Source organism: Phyllobates terribilis, unplaced genomic scaffold (genome assembly GCF_046119375.1).
Source record: "Phyllobates terribilis strain yellow unplaced genomic scaffold, ASM4611937v1 Scaffold_4__5_contigs__length_816908805, whole genome shotgun sequence".
NCBI lineage: Eukaryota > Metazoa > Chordata > Amphibia > Anura > Dendrobatidae > Phyllobates > Phyllobates terribilis.
In genome coordinates this window covers 302,974,959-302,990,475 of record NW_027362764.1, presented here as the reverse complement: position 1 = coordinate 302,990,475, position 15,517 = coordinate 302,974,959, and positions in this window count along the sequence as shown.

The window sequence follows — 15,517 nt, the reverse complement described above, 5'->3', positions numbered from 1 at the left end:
TTGCAACCTGGTGGAGGTTAGTATAGATGGACTAATAGAACAAGTCCCACACACTGCTACAAGCCGAAATATTTTTTCAGAGCTAGATGCAGATAAAATTATTTTGAATTTGCAACCTGGTGGAGGTTAGTATAGATGGACTAATAGAACAAGTCCCACAAATTTCTACAAGCCGAAATATTTTTTCAGAGCTAGATGCAGATAAAAATTATTTTGAATTTGCAACCTGGTGGAGTTTAGTGTAGATGGACTGATAGAACAAGTCCCACAGACTGCTGCAAGTCAAAATATTTTATCAGAGCTAGATGCAGATAAAAATCATTTTGAATTTGCAACCTGGTGGAGGTTAGTATAGATGGACTAATAGAACAAGTCCCACACACTGCTACAAGCCGAAATATTTTATCAGAGCTAGATGCAGATAAATAATTTTTTGAATTTGCAACCTGGTGGAGGTTAGTATAGATGGACTAAGAGAACAAGACCCACTCACTGCTACAAGCCAAAATATTTTTTCAGAGCTAGATGCAGATAAAAATTATTTTGAATTTGCAACCTGGTGGAGGTTAGTATAGATGGACCAATAGAACAAGTCCCACACACTTCTACAAGCCAAAATACTTTTTCAGAGCTAGATGCAGATAAAATTATTTTGATTTTGCAACCTGGTAGAGGTCAGTATGGATGGACTAATAGAACAAGTCCCACACACTGTTACAAGCTGAAATATTTTTTCAGAGCTAGATGCATATAAAAATAATTTTGAATTTGCAACCTGGTGGAGGTTAGTATAGATGGACTAATAGAACAAGTCCCACACACTGCTAAAAGCCAAAATATTTTTTCAGAGCTAGATGCAGATAAAAATTATTTTGAATTTGCAACCTGGTGGAGGTTAGTATAGATGGACTAATAGAACAAGTCCCACACACTCCTATAAGCCAAAATATTTTTTCAGACCTAGATGCAGATAAAAAATATTTTGAATTTGCAACCTGTTGGAGGTTAGTATAGATGAACTAATAGAACAAGTCCCACACACTGCTACAAGCCGAAATATTTTTTCAGAGCTAGATGCAGATAAAAATTATTTTTAATTTGCAACCTGGTGGAGGTTAGTATAGATGGAATAATAGAACAAGTCCCACACACTGCTACAAGCCGAAATATTTTTTCAGAGCTAGATGCAGATAAAAATTATTTTGAATTTGCAACCTGGTGGAGGTTAGTATAGATGGACTAATAGAACAAGTCCCACACACTGCTACAAGCCGAAATATTTTTTCAGAGCTAGATGCAGAAAAAAATTATTTTGAATTTGCAACCTGGTGGAGGTTAGTATAGATGGACTAATAGAACAAGTCCCACACACTGCTACAAGCCGAAATATTTTTTCAGAGCTAGATGCAGAAAAAAATTATTTTGAATTTGCAACCTGGTGGAGGTTAGTATAGATGGACTAATAGAAAAAGTCCCACACACTGCTACAAGCCGAAATATTTTTTCAGAGCTAGATGCAGATAAAAATTATTTTGAATTTACAACCTGGTGGAGGTTAGTATAGATGGACTAATAGAACAAATCCCACACACTGCTACAAGCCGAAATATTTTTTCAGAGCTAGATGCAGATAAAAATTATTTTGAGTTTGCAACCTGGTGGAGGTTAGTATAGATGGACTAATAGAACAAGTCCCACACACTGCTACAAGCCAAAGCCGAAATATTTTTTCAGAGCTAGATGCAGATAAAAATTATTTTGAATTTGCAACCTGGTGGAGGTTAGTATAGATGGACTAAAGAACAAGTCCCACACATTTCTACAAGCCGAAATATTTTTTCAGAGCTAGATGCAGATAAAAATTATTTTTAATTTGCAACCTGGTGGAGGTTAGTATAGATGGACTAATAGAACAAGTCCCACACACTGCTGCAAGCCGAAATATTTTTTCAGAGTTAGATGCAGATAAAAATTATTTTGAATTTGCAACCTGGTGGAGGTTAGTATAGATGGACTAATAGAACAAGTCCCACACACTGCTACAAGCTGAAATATTTTGTCAGAGCTAGATGCAGATAAAAATTATTTTGAATTTGCAACCTGGTGGAGGTTAGTATAGATGGACTAATAGAACAAGACCCACACACTGCTACAAGCCGAAATATTTTTTCAGAGCTAGATGCAGATAAAATTATTTTGAATTTGCAACCTGGTAGAGGTTAGTATGGATGGACTAATAGAACAAGTCCCACAAATTTCTACAAACCGAAATATTTTTTCAGAGCTAGATGCAGATAAAAATTATTTTGAATTTGCAACCTGGTGGAGGTTAGTGTAGATGGACTAATAGAACAAGTCCCACACAGTGCTGCAAGCCGAAATATTTTATCAGAGCTAGATGCAGATAAAAATTATTTTGAATTTGCAACCTGGTGGAGGTTAGTATAGATGGACTAATAGAACAAGTCCCACACACTGCTACAAGCCGAAATATTTTATCAGAGCTAGATGTAGATAAAAAAATTTTTGAATTTGCAACCTGGTGGAGGTTAGTATAGATGGACTAATAGAACAAGACCCACTCACTGCTACAAGCCAAAATATTTTTTCAGAGCTAGATGCAGATAAAAATTATTTTGAATTTGCAACCTGGTGGAGGTTAGTATAGATGGAATAATAGAACAAGTCCCACACACTGCTACAAGCCGAAATATTTTTTCAGAGCTAGATGCAGATAAAAATTATTTTGAGTTTGCAACCTGGTGGAGGTTAGTATAGATGGACTAATAGAACAAGTCCCACACACTGCTACAAGCCAAAGCCGAAATATTTTTTCAGAGCTAGATGCAGATAAAAATTATTTTGAATTTGCAACCTGGTGGAGGTTAGTATAGATGGACTAAAGAACAAGTCCCACACATTTCTACAAGCCGAAATATTTTTTCAGAGCTAGATGCAGATAAAAATTATTTTTAATTTGCAACCTGATGGAGGTTAGTATAGATGGACTAATAGAACAAGTCCCACACACTGCTGCAAGCCGAAATATTTTTTCAGAGTTAGATGCAGATAAAAATTATTTTGAATTTGCAACCTGGTGGAGGTTAGTATAGATGGACTAATAGAACAAGTCCCACACACTGCTACAAGCCGAAATATTTTGTCAGAGCTAGATGCAGATAAAAATTATTTTGAATTTGCAACCTGGTGGAGGTTAGTATAGATGGACTAATAGAACAAGACCCACACACTGCTACAAGCCAAAATATTTTTTCAGAGCTAGATGCAGATAAAATTATTTTGAATTTGCAACCTGGTAGAGGTTAGTATGGATGGACTAATAGAACAAGTCCCACAAATTTCTACAAGCCGAAATATTTTTTCAGAGCTAGATGCAGATAAAAATTATTTTGAATTTGCAACCTGGTGGAGGTTAGTGTAGATGGACTAATAGAACAAGTCCCACACAGTGCTGCAAGCCGAAATATTTTATCAGAGCTAGATGCAGATAAAAATTATTTTGAATTTGCAACCTGGTGGAGGTTAGTATAGATGGACTAATAGAACAAGTCCCACACACTGCTACAAGCCGAAATATTTTATCAGAGCTAGATGCAGATAAAAAAATTTTTGAATTTGCAACCTGGTGGAGGTTAGTATAGATGGACTAATAGAACAAGACCCACTCACTGCTACAAGCCAAAATATTTTTTCAGAGCTAGATGCAGATAAAAATTATTTTGAATTTGCAACCTGGTGGAGGTTAGTATAGATGGACTAATAGAACAAGTCCCACACACTGCTACAAGCCGAAATATTTTTTCAGAGCTAGATGCAGATAAAAATTATTTTGAATTTACAACCTGGTGGAGGTTAGTATAGATGGACTAATAGAACAAATCCCACACACTGCTACAAGCCGAAATATTTTTTCAGAGCTAGATGCAGATAAAAATTATTTTGAGTTTGCAACCTGGTGGAGGTTAGTATAGATGGACTAATAGAACAAGTCCCACACACTGCTACAAGCCAAAGCCGAAATATTTTTTCAGAGCTAGATGCAGATAAAAATTATTTTGAATTTGCAACCTGGTGGAGGTTAGTATAGATGGACTAAAGAACAAGTCCCACACATTTCTACAAGCCGAAATATTTTTTCAGAGCTAGATGCAGATAAAAATTATTTTGAATTTGCAACCTGGTGGAGGTTAGTATAGATGGACTAATAGAACAAGTCCCACACACTGCTACAAGCTGAAATATTTTGTCAGAGCTAGATGCAGATAAAAATTATTTTGAATTTGCAACCTGGTGGAGGTTAGTATAGATGGACTAATAGAACAAGACCCACACACTGCTACAAGCCGAAATATTTTTTCAGAGCTAGATGCAGATAAAATTATTTTGAATTTGCAACCTGGTAGAGGTTAGTATGGATGGACTAATAGAACAAGTCCCACAAATTTCTACAAACCGAAATATTTTTTCAGAGCTAGATGCAGATAAAAATTATTTTGAATTTGCAACCTGGTGGAGGTTAGTGTAGATGGACTAATAGAACAAGTCCCACACAGTGCTGCAAGCCGAAATATTTTATCAGAGCTAGATGCAGATAAAAATTATTTTGAATTTGCAACCTGGTGGAGGTTAGTATAGATGGACTAATAGAACAAGTCCCACACACTGCTACAAGCCGAAATATTTTATCAGAGCTAGATGTAGATAAAAAAATTTTTGAATTTGCAACCTGGTGGAGGTTAGTATAGATGGACTAATAGAACAAGACCCACTCACTGCTACAAGCCAAAATATTTTTTCAGAGCTAGATGCAGATAAAAATTATTTTGAATTTGCAACCTGGTGGAGGTTAGTATAGATGGAATAATAGAACAAGTCCCACACACTGCTACAAGCCGAAATATTTTTTCAGAGCTAGATGCAGATAAAAATTATTTTGAGTTTGCAACCTGGTGGAGGTTAGTATAGATGGACTAATAGAACAAGTCCCACACACTGCTACAAGCCAAAGCCGAAATATTTTTTCAGAGCTAGATGCAGATAAAAATTATTTTGAATTTGCAACCTGGTGGAGGTTAGTATAGATGGACTAAAGAACAAGTCCCACACATTTCTACAAGCCGAAATATTTTTTCAGAGCTAGATGCAGATAAAAATTATTTTTAATTTGCAACCTGATGGAGGTTAGTATAGATGGACTAATAGAACAAGTCCCACACACTGCTGCAAGCCGAAATATTTTTTCAGAGTTAGATGCAGATAAAAATTATTTTGAATTTGCAACCTGGTGGAGGTTAGTATAGATGGACTAATAGAACAAGTCCCACACACTGCTACAAGCCGAAATATTTTGTCAGAGCTAGATGCAGATAAAAATTATTTTGAATTTGCAACCTGGTGGAGGTTAGTATAGATGGACTAATAGAACAAGACCCACACACTGCTACAAGCCAAAATATTTTTTCAGAGCTAGATGCAGATAAAATTATTTTGAATTTGCAACCTGGTAGAGGTTAGTATGGATGGACTAATAGAACAAGTCCCACAAATTTCTACAAGCCGAAATATTTTTTCAGAGCTAGATGCAGATAAAAATTATTTTGAATTTGCAACCTGGTGGAGGTTAGTGTAGATGGACTAATAGAACAAGCCCCACACAGTGCTGCAAGCCGAAATATTTTATCAGAGCTAGATGCAGATAAAAATTATTTTGAATTTGCAACCTGGTGGAGGTTAGTATAGATGGACTAATAGAACAAGTCCCACACACTGCTACAAGCCGAAATATTTTATCAGAGCTAGATGCAGATAAAAAAATTTTTGAATTTGCAACCTGGTGGAGGTTAGTATAGATGGACTAATAGAACAAGACCCACTCACTGCTACAAGCCAAAATATTTTTTCAGAGCTAGATGCAGATAAAAATTATTTTGAATTTGCAACCTGGTGGAGGTTAGTATAGATGGAATAATAGAACAAGTCCCACACACTGCTACAAGCCGAAATATTTTTTCAGAGCTAGATGCAGATAAAAATTATTTTGAATTTGCAACCTGGTGGAGGTTAGTATAGATGGACTAATAGAACAAGTCCCACACACTGCTATAAGCCGAAATATTTTTTCAGAGCTAGATGCAGATACAAATTATTTTGAATTTGCAACCTGGTGGAGGTTAGTATAGATGGACTAATAGAACAATTCCCACACACTGCTACAAGCCGAAATATTTTTTCAGAGCTAGATGCAGATAAAAATTATTTTGAATTTACAACCTGGTGGAGGTTAGTATAGATGGACTAATAGAACAAGTCCCACACACTGCTACAAGCCGAAATATTTTTTCAGAGCTAGATGCAGATAAAAATTATTTTGAGTTTGCAACCTGGTGGAGGTTAGTATAGATGGACTAATAGAACAATTCCCATACACTGCTACAAGCCAAAGCCGAAATATTTTTTCAGAGCTAGATGCAGATAAAAATTATTTTGAATTTGCAACCTGGTGGAGGTTAGTATAAATGGACTAAAAGAACAAGTCCCACACATTTCTACAAGCCGAAATATTTTTTCAGAGCTAGATGCAGATAAAAATTATTTTGAATTTGCAACCTGGTGGAGGTTAGTATAGATGGACTAATAGAACAAGTCCCACACACTTCTGCAAGCCGAAATATTTTTTCAGAGTTAGATGCAGATAAAAATTATTTTGAATTTGCAACCTGGTGGAGGTTAGTATAGATGGACTAATAGAACAAGTCCCACACACTGCTACAAGCCGAAATATTTTATCAGAGCTAGATGCAGATAAAAATTATTTTGAATTTGCAACCTGGTGGAGGTTAGTATAGATGGACTAATAGAACAAGACCCACACACTGCTACAAGCCGAAATATTTTTTCAGAGCTAGATGCAGATAAAAATTATTTTGAATTTGCAACCTGGTGGAGGTTAGTATAGATGGACTAATAGAACAAGTCCCACAAATTTCTACAAGCCGAAATATTTTTTCAGAGCTAGATGCAGATAAAAATTATTTTGAATTTGCAACCTGGTGGAGGTTAGTGTAGATGGACTGATAGAACAAGTCCCACACACTGCTGCAAGCCAAAATATTTTATCAGAGCTAGATGCAGATAAAAATTATTTTGAATTTGCAACCTGGTGGAGGTTAGTATAGATGGACTAATAGAACAAGTCCCACACACTGCTACAAGCCGAAATATTTTATCAGAGCTAGATGCAGATAAATAATTTTTTGAATTTGCAACCTGGTGGAGGTTAGTATAGATGGACTAAGAGAACAAGACCCACTCACTGCTACAAGCCAAAATATTTTTTCAGAGCTAGATGCAGATAAAAATTATTTTGAATTTGCAACCTGGTGGAGGTTAGTATAGATGGACTAATAGAACAAGTCCCACACACTTCTACAAGCCAAAATATTTTTTCAGAGCTAGATGCAGATAAAATTATTTTGATTTTGCAACCTGGTGGAGGTCAGTATGGATGGACTAATAGAACAAGTCCCACACACTGTTACAAGCTGAAACATTTTTTCAGAGCTAGATGCATATAAAAATAATTTTGAATTTGCAACCTGGTGGAGGTTAGTATAGATGGACTAATAGAACAAGTCCCACACACTGCTAAAAGCCGAAATATTTTTTCAGAGCTAGATGCAGATAAAAATTATTTTGAATTTGCAACCTGGTGGAGGTTAGTATAGATGGACTAATAGAACAAGTCCCACACACTGCTACAAGCCGAAATATTTTTTCAGAGCTAGATGCAGATCAAAATTATTTTGAATTTGCAACCTGGTGGAGATTAGTATAGATGGACTAATAGAACAAGTCCCACACACTGCTGCAAGCCGAAATATTTTTTCAGAGCTAGATGCAGATAAAAATTATTTTGAAATTTCAACCTGGTGGAGGTTAGTATAGATGGACTAATAGAACAAGTCCCACACACTGCTACAAGCCGAAATATTTTTTCAGAGCTAGATGCAGAAAAAAATTATTTTGAATTTGCAACCTGGTGGAGGTTAGTATAGATGGACTAATAGAACGAGTCTCACACACTGTTACAAGCCGAAGCCGAAATATTTTTTCAGAGCTAGATGCAGATAAAAATTATTTTGAATTTACAACCTGGTGGAGGTTAGTATAGATGGACTAATAGAACAAATCCCACACACTGCTACAAGCCGAAATATTTTTTCAGAGCTAGATGCAGATAAAAATTATTTTGAATTTGCAACCTGGTGGAGGTTAGTATAGATGGACTAAAAAACAAGTCCCACACATTTCGACAAGCCGAAATATTTTTTCAGAGCTAGATGCAGATAAAAATTATTTTGAATTTGCAACCTGGTGGAGGTTAGTATAGATGGACTAATAGAACAAGTCCCACACACTGCTGCAAGCCGAAATATTTTTTCAGAGTTAGATGCAGATAAAAATTATTTTGAATTTGCAACCTGGTGGAGTTTAGTATAGATGGACTAATAGAACAAGTCCCACACACTGCTACAAGCCGAAATATTTTATCAGAGCTAGATGCAGATAAAAATTATTTTGAATTTGCAACCTGGTGGAGGTTAGTATAGATGGACTAATAGAACAAGACCCACACACTGCTACAAGCCGAAATATTTTTTCAGAGCTAGATGCAGATAAAATTATTTTGAATTTGCAACCTGGTGGAGGTTAGTATAGATGGACTAATAGAACAAGTCCCACAAATTTCTACAAGCCGAAATATTTTTTCAGAGCTAGATGCAGATAAAAATTATTTTGAATTTGCAACCTGGTGGAGGTTAGTGTAGATGGACTGATAGAACAAGTCCCACACACTGCTGCAAGCCAAAATATTTTATCAGAGCTAGATGCAGATAAAAATTATTTTGAATTTGCAACCTGGTGGAGGTTAGTATAGATGGACTAATAGAACAAGTCCCACACACTGCTACAAGCCGAAATATTTTTTCAGAGCTAGATGCAGATAAAAATTATTTTGAATTTGCAACCTGATGGAGATTAGTATAGATGGACTAATAGAACAAGTCCCACACACTGCTGCAAGCCGAAATATTTTTTCAGAGCTAGATGCAGATAAAAATTATTTTGAAATTTCAAACTGGTGGAGGTTAGTATAGATGGACTAATACAACAAGTCCCACACACTGCTACAAGCCGAAATATTTTTTCAGAGCTAGATGCAGAAAAAAATTATTTTGAATTTGCAACCTGGTGGAGGTTAGTATAGATGGACTAATAGAACAAGTCTCACACACTGTTACAAGCCGAAGCCGAAATATTTTTTCAGAGCTAGATGCAGATAAAAATTATTTTGAATTTACAACCTGGTGGAGGTTAGTATAGATGGACTAATAGAACAAATCCCACACACTGCTACAAGCCGAAATATTTTTTCAGAGCTAGATGCAGATAAAAATTATTTTGAGTTTGCAACCTGGTGGAGGTTAGTATAGATGGACTAATAGAACAAGTCCCACACACTGCTACAAGCCAAAGCCGAAATATTTTTTCAGAGCTAGATGCAGATAAAAATTATTTTGAATTTGCAACCTGGTGGAGGTTAGTATAGATGGACTAAAGAACAAGTCCCACACATTTCTACAAGCCGAAATATTTTTTCAGAGCTAGATGCAGATAAAAATTATTTTGAATTTGCAACCTGGTGGAGGTTAGTATAGATGGACTAATAGAACAAGTCCCACACACTGCTGCAAGCCGAAATATTTTTATCAGAGCTAGATGCAGATAAAAATTATTTTGAATTTGCAACCTGGTGGAGGTTAGTATAGATGGACTAATAGAACAAGACCCACACACTGCTACAAGCCGAAATATTTTTTCAGAGCTAGATGCAGATAAAATTATTTTGAAATTGCAACCTGGTGGAGGTTAGTATAGATGGACTAATAGAACAAGTCCCACAAATTTCTACAAGCCGAAATATTTTTTCAGAGCTAGATGCAGATAAAAATTATTTTGAATTTGCAACCTGGTGGAGGTTAGTGTAGATGGACTGATAGAACAAGTCCCACACACTGCTGCAAGCCAAAATATTTTATCAGAGCTAGATGCAGATAAAAATTATTTTGAATTTGCAACCTGGTGGAGGTTAGTATAGATGGACTAATAGAACAAGTCCCACACACTGCTACAAGCCAAAATATTTTATCAGAGCTAGATGCAGATAAAAAATTTTTTGAATTTGCAACCTGGTGGAGGTTAGTATAGATAGACTAAGAGAACAAGACCCACTCACTGCTACAAGCCAAAATATTTTTTCAGAGCTAGATGCAGATAAAAATTATTTTGAATTTGCAACCTGGTGGAGGTTAGTATAGATAGACTAATAGAACAAGTCCCACACACTTCTACAAGCCAAAATATTTTTTCAGAGCTAGATGCAGATAAAATTATTTTGATTTTGCAACCTGGTGGAGGTCAGTATAGATGGACTAATAGAACAAGTCCCACACACTGTTACAAGCTGAAATATTTTTTCAGATCTAAATGCATATAAAAATAATTTTGAATTTGCAACCTGGTGGAGGTTAGTATAGATGGACTAATAGAACAAGTCCCACACACTGCTAAAATCCGAAATATTTTTTCAGAGCTAGATGCAGATAAAAATTATTTTGAATTTGCAACCTGGTGGAGGTTAGTATAGATGGACTAATAGAACAAGTCCCACACACTCCTATAAGCCAAAATATTTTTTCAGAGCTAGATGCAGATAAAAATTATTTTGAATTTGCAACCTGTTGGAGGTTAGTATAGATGGACTAATAGAACAAGTCCCACACACTGCTACAAGCCGAAATATTTTTTCAGAGCTAGATGCAGATAAAAAATATTTTTAATTTGCAACTTGGTGGAGGTTAGTATAGATGGAATAATAGAACAAGTACCACACACTGCTACAAGCCGAAATATTTTTTCAGAGCTAGATGCAGATAAAAATTATTTTGAATTTGCAACCTGGTGGAGGTTAGTATAGATGGAATAATAGAACAAGTCCCACACACTGCTACAAGCCGAAATATTTTTTCAGAGCTAGATGCAGATAAAAATTATTTTGAATTTGCAACCTGGTGGAGATTAGTATAGATGGAATAATAGAACAAGTCCCACACACTGCTACAAGCCGAAATATTTTTTCAGAGCTAGATGCAGATAAAAATTATTTTGAAATTTCAACCTGGTGGAGGTTAGTATAGATGGACTAATAGAACAAGTCCCACACACTGCTACAAGCCGAAATATTTTTTCAGAGCTAGATGCAGATAAAAATTATTTTGAGTTTGCAACCTGGTGGAGGTTAGTATAGATGGACTAATAGAACAAGTCCCATACACTGCTACAAGCCAAAGCCGAAATATTTTTTCAGAGCTAGATGCAGATAAAAATTATTTTGAATTTGCAACCTGGTGGAGGTTAGTATAAATGGACTAAAAGAACAAGTCCCACACATTTCTACAAGCCGAAATATTTTTTCAGAGCTAGATGCAGATAAAAATTATTTTGAATTTGCAACCTGGTGGAGGTTAGTATAGATGGACTAATAGAACAAGTCCCACACACTGCTGCAAGCCGAAATATTTTTTCAGAGTTAGATGCAGATAAAAATTATTTTGAATTTGCAACCTGGTGGAGGTTAGTATAGATGGACTAATAGAACAAGTCCCACACACTGCTACAAGCCGAAATATTTTTTCAGAGCTAGATGCAGATAAAATTATTTTGAATTTGCAACCTGGTGGAGGTTAGTATAGATGGACTAATAGAACAAGTCCCACAAATTTCTACAAGCCGAAATATTTTTTCAGAGCTAGATGCAGATAAAAATTATTTTGAATTTGCAACCTGGTGGAGTTTAGTGTAGATGGACTGATAGAACAAGTCCCACAGACTGCTGCAAGTCAAAATATTTTATCAGAGCTAGATGCAGATAAAAATCATTTTGAATTTGCAACCTGGTGGAGGTTAGTATAGATGGACTAATAGAACAAGTCCCACACACTGCTACAAGCCGAAATATTTTATCAGAGCTAGATGCAGATAAATAATTTTTTGAATTTGCAACCTGGTGGAGGTTAGTATAGATGGACTAAGAGAACAAGACCCACTCACTGCTACAAGCCAAAATATTTTTTCAGAGCTAGATGCAGATAAAAATTATTTTGAATTTGCAACCTGGTGGAGGTTAGTATAGATGGACCAATAGAACAAGTCCCACACACTTCTACAAGCCAAAATACTTTTTCAGAGCTAGATGCAGATAAAATTATTTTGATTTTGCAACCTGGTAGAGGTCAGTATGGATGGACTAATAGAACAAGTCCCACACACTGTTACAAGCTGAAATATTTTTTCAGAGCTAGATGCATATAAAAATAATTTTGAATTTGCAACCTGGTGGAGGTTAGTATAGATGGACTAATAGAACAAGTCCCACACACTGCTAAAAGCCAAAATATTTTTTCAGAGCTAGATGCAGATAAAAATTATTTTGAATTTGCAACCTGGTGGAGGTTAGTATAGATGGACTAATAGAACAAGTCCCACACACTCCTATAAGCCAAAATATTTTTTCAGACCTAGATGCAGATAAAAAATATTTTGAATTTGCAACCTGTTGGAGGTTAGTATAGATGAACTAATAGAACAAGTCCCACACACTGCTACAAGCCGAAATATTTTTTCAGAGCTAGATGCAGATAAAAATTATTTTTAATTTGCAACCTGGTGGAGGTTAGTATAGATGGAATAATAGAACAAGTCCCACACACTGCTACAAGCCGAAATATTTTTTCAGAGCTAGATGCAGATAAAAATTATTTTGAATTTGCAACCTGGTGGAGGTTAGTATAGATGGACTAATAGAACAAGTCCCACACACTGCTACAAGCCGAAATATTTTTTCAGAGCTAGATGCAGAAAAAAATTATTTTGAATTTGCAACCTGGTGGAGGTTAGTATAGATGGACTAATAGAACAAGTCCCACACACTGCTACAAGCCGAAATATTTTTTCAGAGCTAGATGCAGAAAAAAATTATTTTGAATTTGCAACCTGGTGGAGGTTAGTATAGATGGACTAATAGAAAAAGTCCCACACACTGCTACAAGCCGAAATATTTTTTCAGAGCTAGATGCAGATAAAAATTATTTTGAATTTACAACCTGGTGGAGGTTAGTATAGATGGACTAATAGAACAAATCCCACACACTGCTACAAGCCGAAATATTTTTTCAGAGCTAGATGCAGATAAAAATTATTTTGAGTTTGCAACCTGGTGGAGGTTAGTATAGATGGACTAATAGAACAAGTCCCACACACTGCTACAAGCCAAAGCCGAAATATTTTTTCAGAGCTAGATGCAGATAAAAATTATTTTGAATTTGCAACCTGGTGGAGGTTAGTATAGATGGACTAAAGAACAAGTCCCACACATTTCTACAAGCCGAAATATTTTTTCAGAGCTAGATGCAGATAAAAATTATTTTTAATTTGCAACCTGGTGGAGGTTAGTATAGATGGACTAATAGAACAAGTCCCACACACTGCTGCAAGCCGAAATATTTTTTCAGAGTTAGATGCAGATAAAAATTATTTTGAATTTGCAACCTGGTGGAGGTTAGTATAGATGGACTAATAGAACAAGTCCCACACACTGCTACAAGCTGAAATATTTTGTCAGAGCTAGATGCAGATAAAAATTATTTTGAATTTGCAACCTGGTGGAGGTTAGTATAGATGGACTAATAGAACAAGACCCACACACTGCTACAAGCCGAAATATTTTTTCAGAGCTAGATGCAGATAAAATTATTTTGAATTTGCAACCTGGTAGAGGTTAGTATGGATGGACTAATAGAACAAGTCCCACAAATTTCTACAAACCGAAATATTTTTTCAGAGCTAGATGCAGATAAAAATTATTTTGAATTTGCAACCTGGTGGAGGTTAGTGTAGATGGACTAATAGAACAAGTCCCACACAGTGCTGCAAGCCGAAATATTTTATCAGAGCTAGATGCAGATAAAAATTATTTTGAATTTGCAACCTGGTGGAGGTTAGTATAGATGGACTAATAGAACAAGTCCCACACACTGCTACAAGCCGAAATATTTTATCAGAGCTAGATGTAGATAAAAAAATTTTTGAATTTGCAACCTGGTGGAGGTTAGTATAGATGGACTAATAGAACAAGACCCACTCACTGCTACAAGCCAAAATATTTTTTCAGAGCTAGATGCAGATAAAAATTATTTTGAATTTGCAACCTGGTGGAGGTTAGTATAGATGGAATAATAGAACAAGTCCCACACACTGCTACAAGCCGAAATATTTTTTCAGAGCTAGATGCAGATAAAAATTATTTTGAGTTTGCAACCTGGTGGAGGTTAGTATAGATGGACTAATAGAACAAGTCCCACACACTGCTACAAGCCAAAGCCGAAATATTTTTTCAGAGCTAGATGCAGATAAAAATTATTTTGAATTTGCAACCTGGTGGAGGTTAGTATAGATGGACTAAAGAACAAGTCCCACACATTTCTACAAGCCGAAATATTTTTTCAGAGCTAGATGCAGATAAAAATTATTTTTAATTTGCAACCTGATGGAGGTTAGTATAGATGGACTAATAGAACAAGTCCCACACACTGCTGCAAGCCGAAATATTTTTTCAGAGTTAGATGCAGATAAAAATTATTTTGAATTTGCAACCTGGTGGAGGTTAGTATAGATGGACTAATAGAACAAGTCCCACACACTGCTACAAGCCGAAATATTTTGTCAGAGCTAGATGCAGATAAAAATTATTTTGAATTTGCAACCTGGTGGAGGTTAGTATAGATGGACTAATAGAACAAGACCCACACACTGCTACAAGCCAAAATATTTTTTCAGAGCTAGATGCAGATAAAATTATTTTGAATTTGCAACCTGGTAGAGGTTAGTATGGATGGACTAATAGAAAAAGTCCCACAAATTTCTACAAGCCGAAATATTTTTTCAGAGCTAGATGCAGATAAAAATTATTTTGAATTTGCAACCTGGTGGAGGTTAGTGTAGATGGACTAATAGAACAAGTCCCACACAGTGCTGCAAGCCGAAATATTTTATCAGAGCTAGATGCAGATAAAAATTATTTTGAATTTGCAACCTGGTGGAGGTTAGTATAGATGGACTAATAGAACAAGTCCCACACACTGCTACAAGCCGAAATATTTTATCAGAGCTAGATGCAGATAAAAAAATTTTTGAATTTGCAACCTGGTGGAGGTTAGTATAGATGGACTAATAGAACAAGACCCACTCACTGCTACAAGCCAAAATATTTTTTCAGAGCTAGATGCAGATAAAAATTATTTTGAATTTGCAACCTGGTGGAGGTTAGTATAGATGGACTAATAGAACAAGTCCCACACACTGCTACAAGCCGAAATAT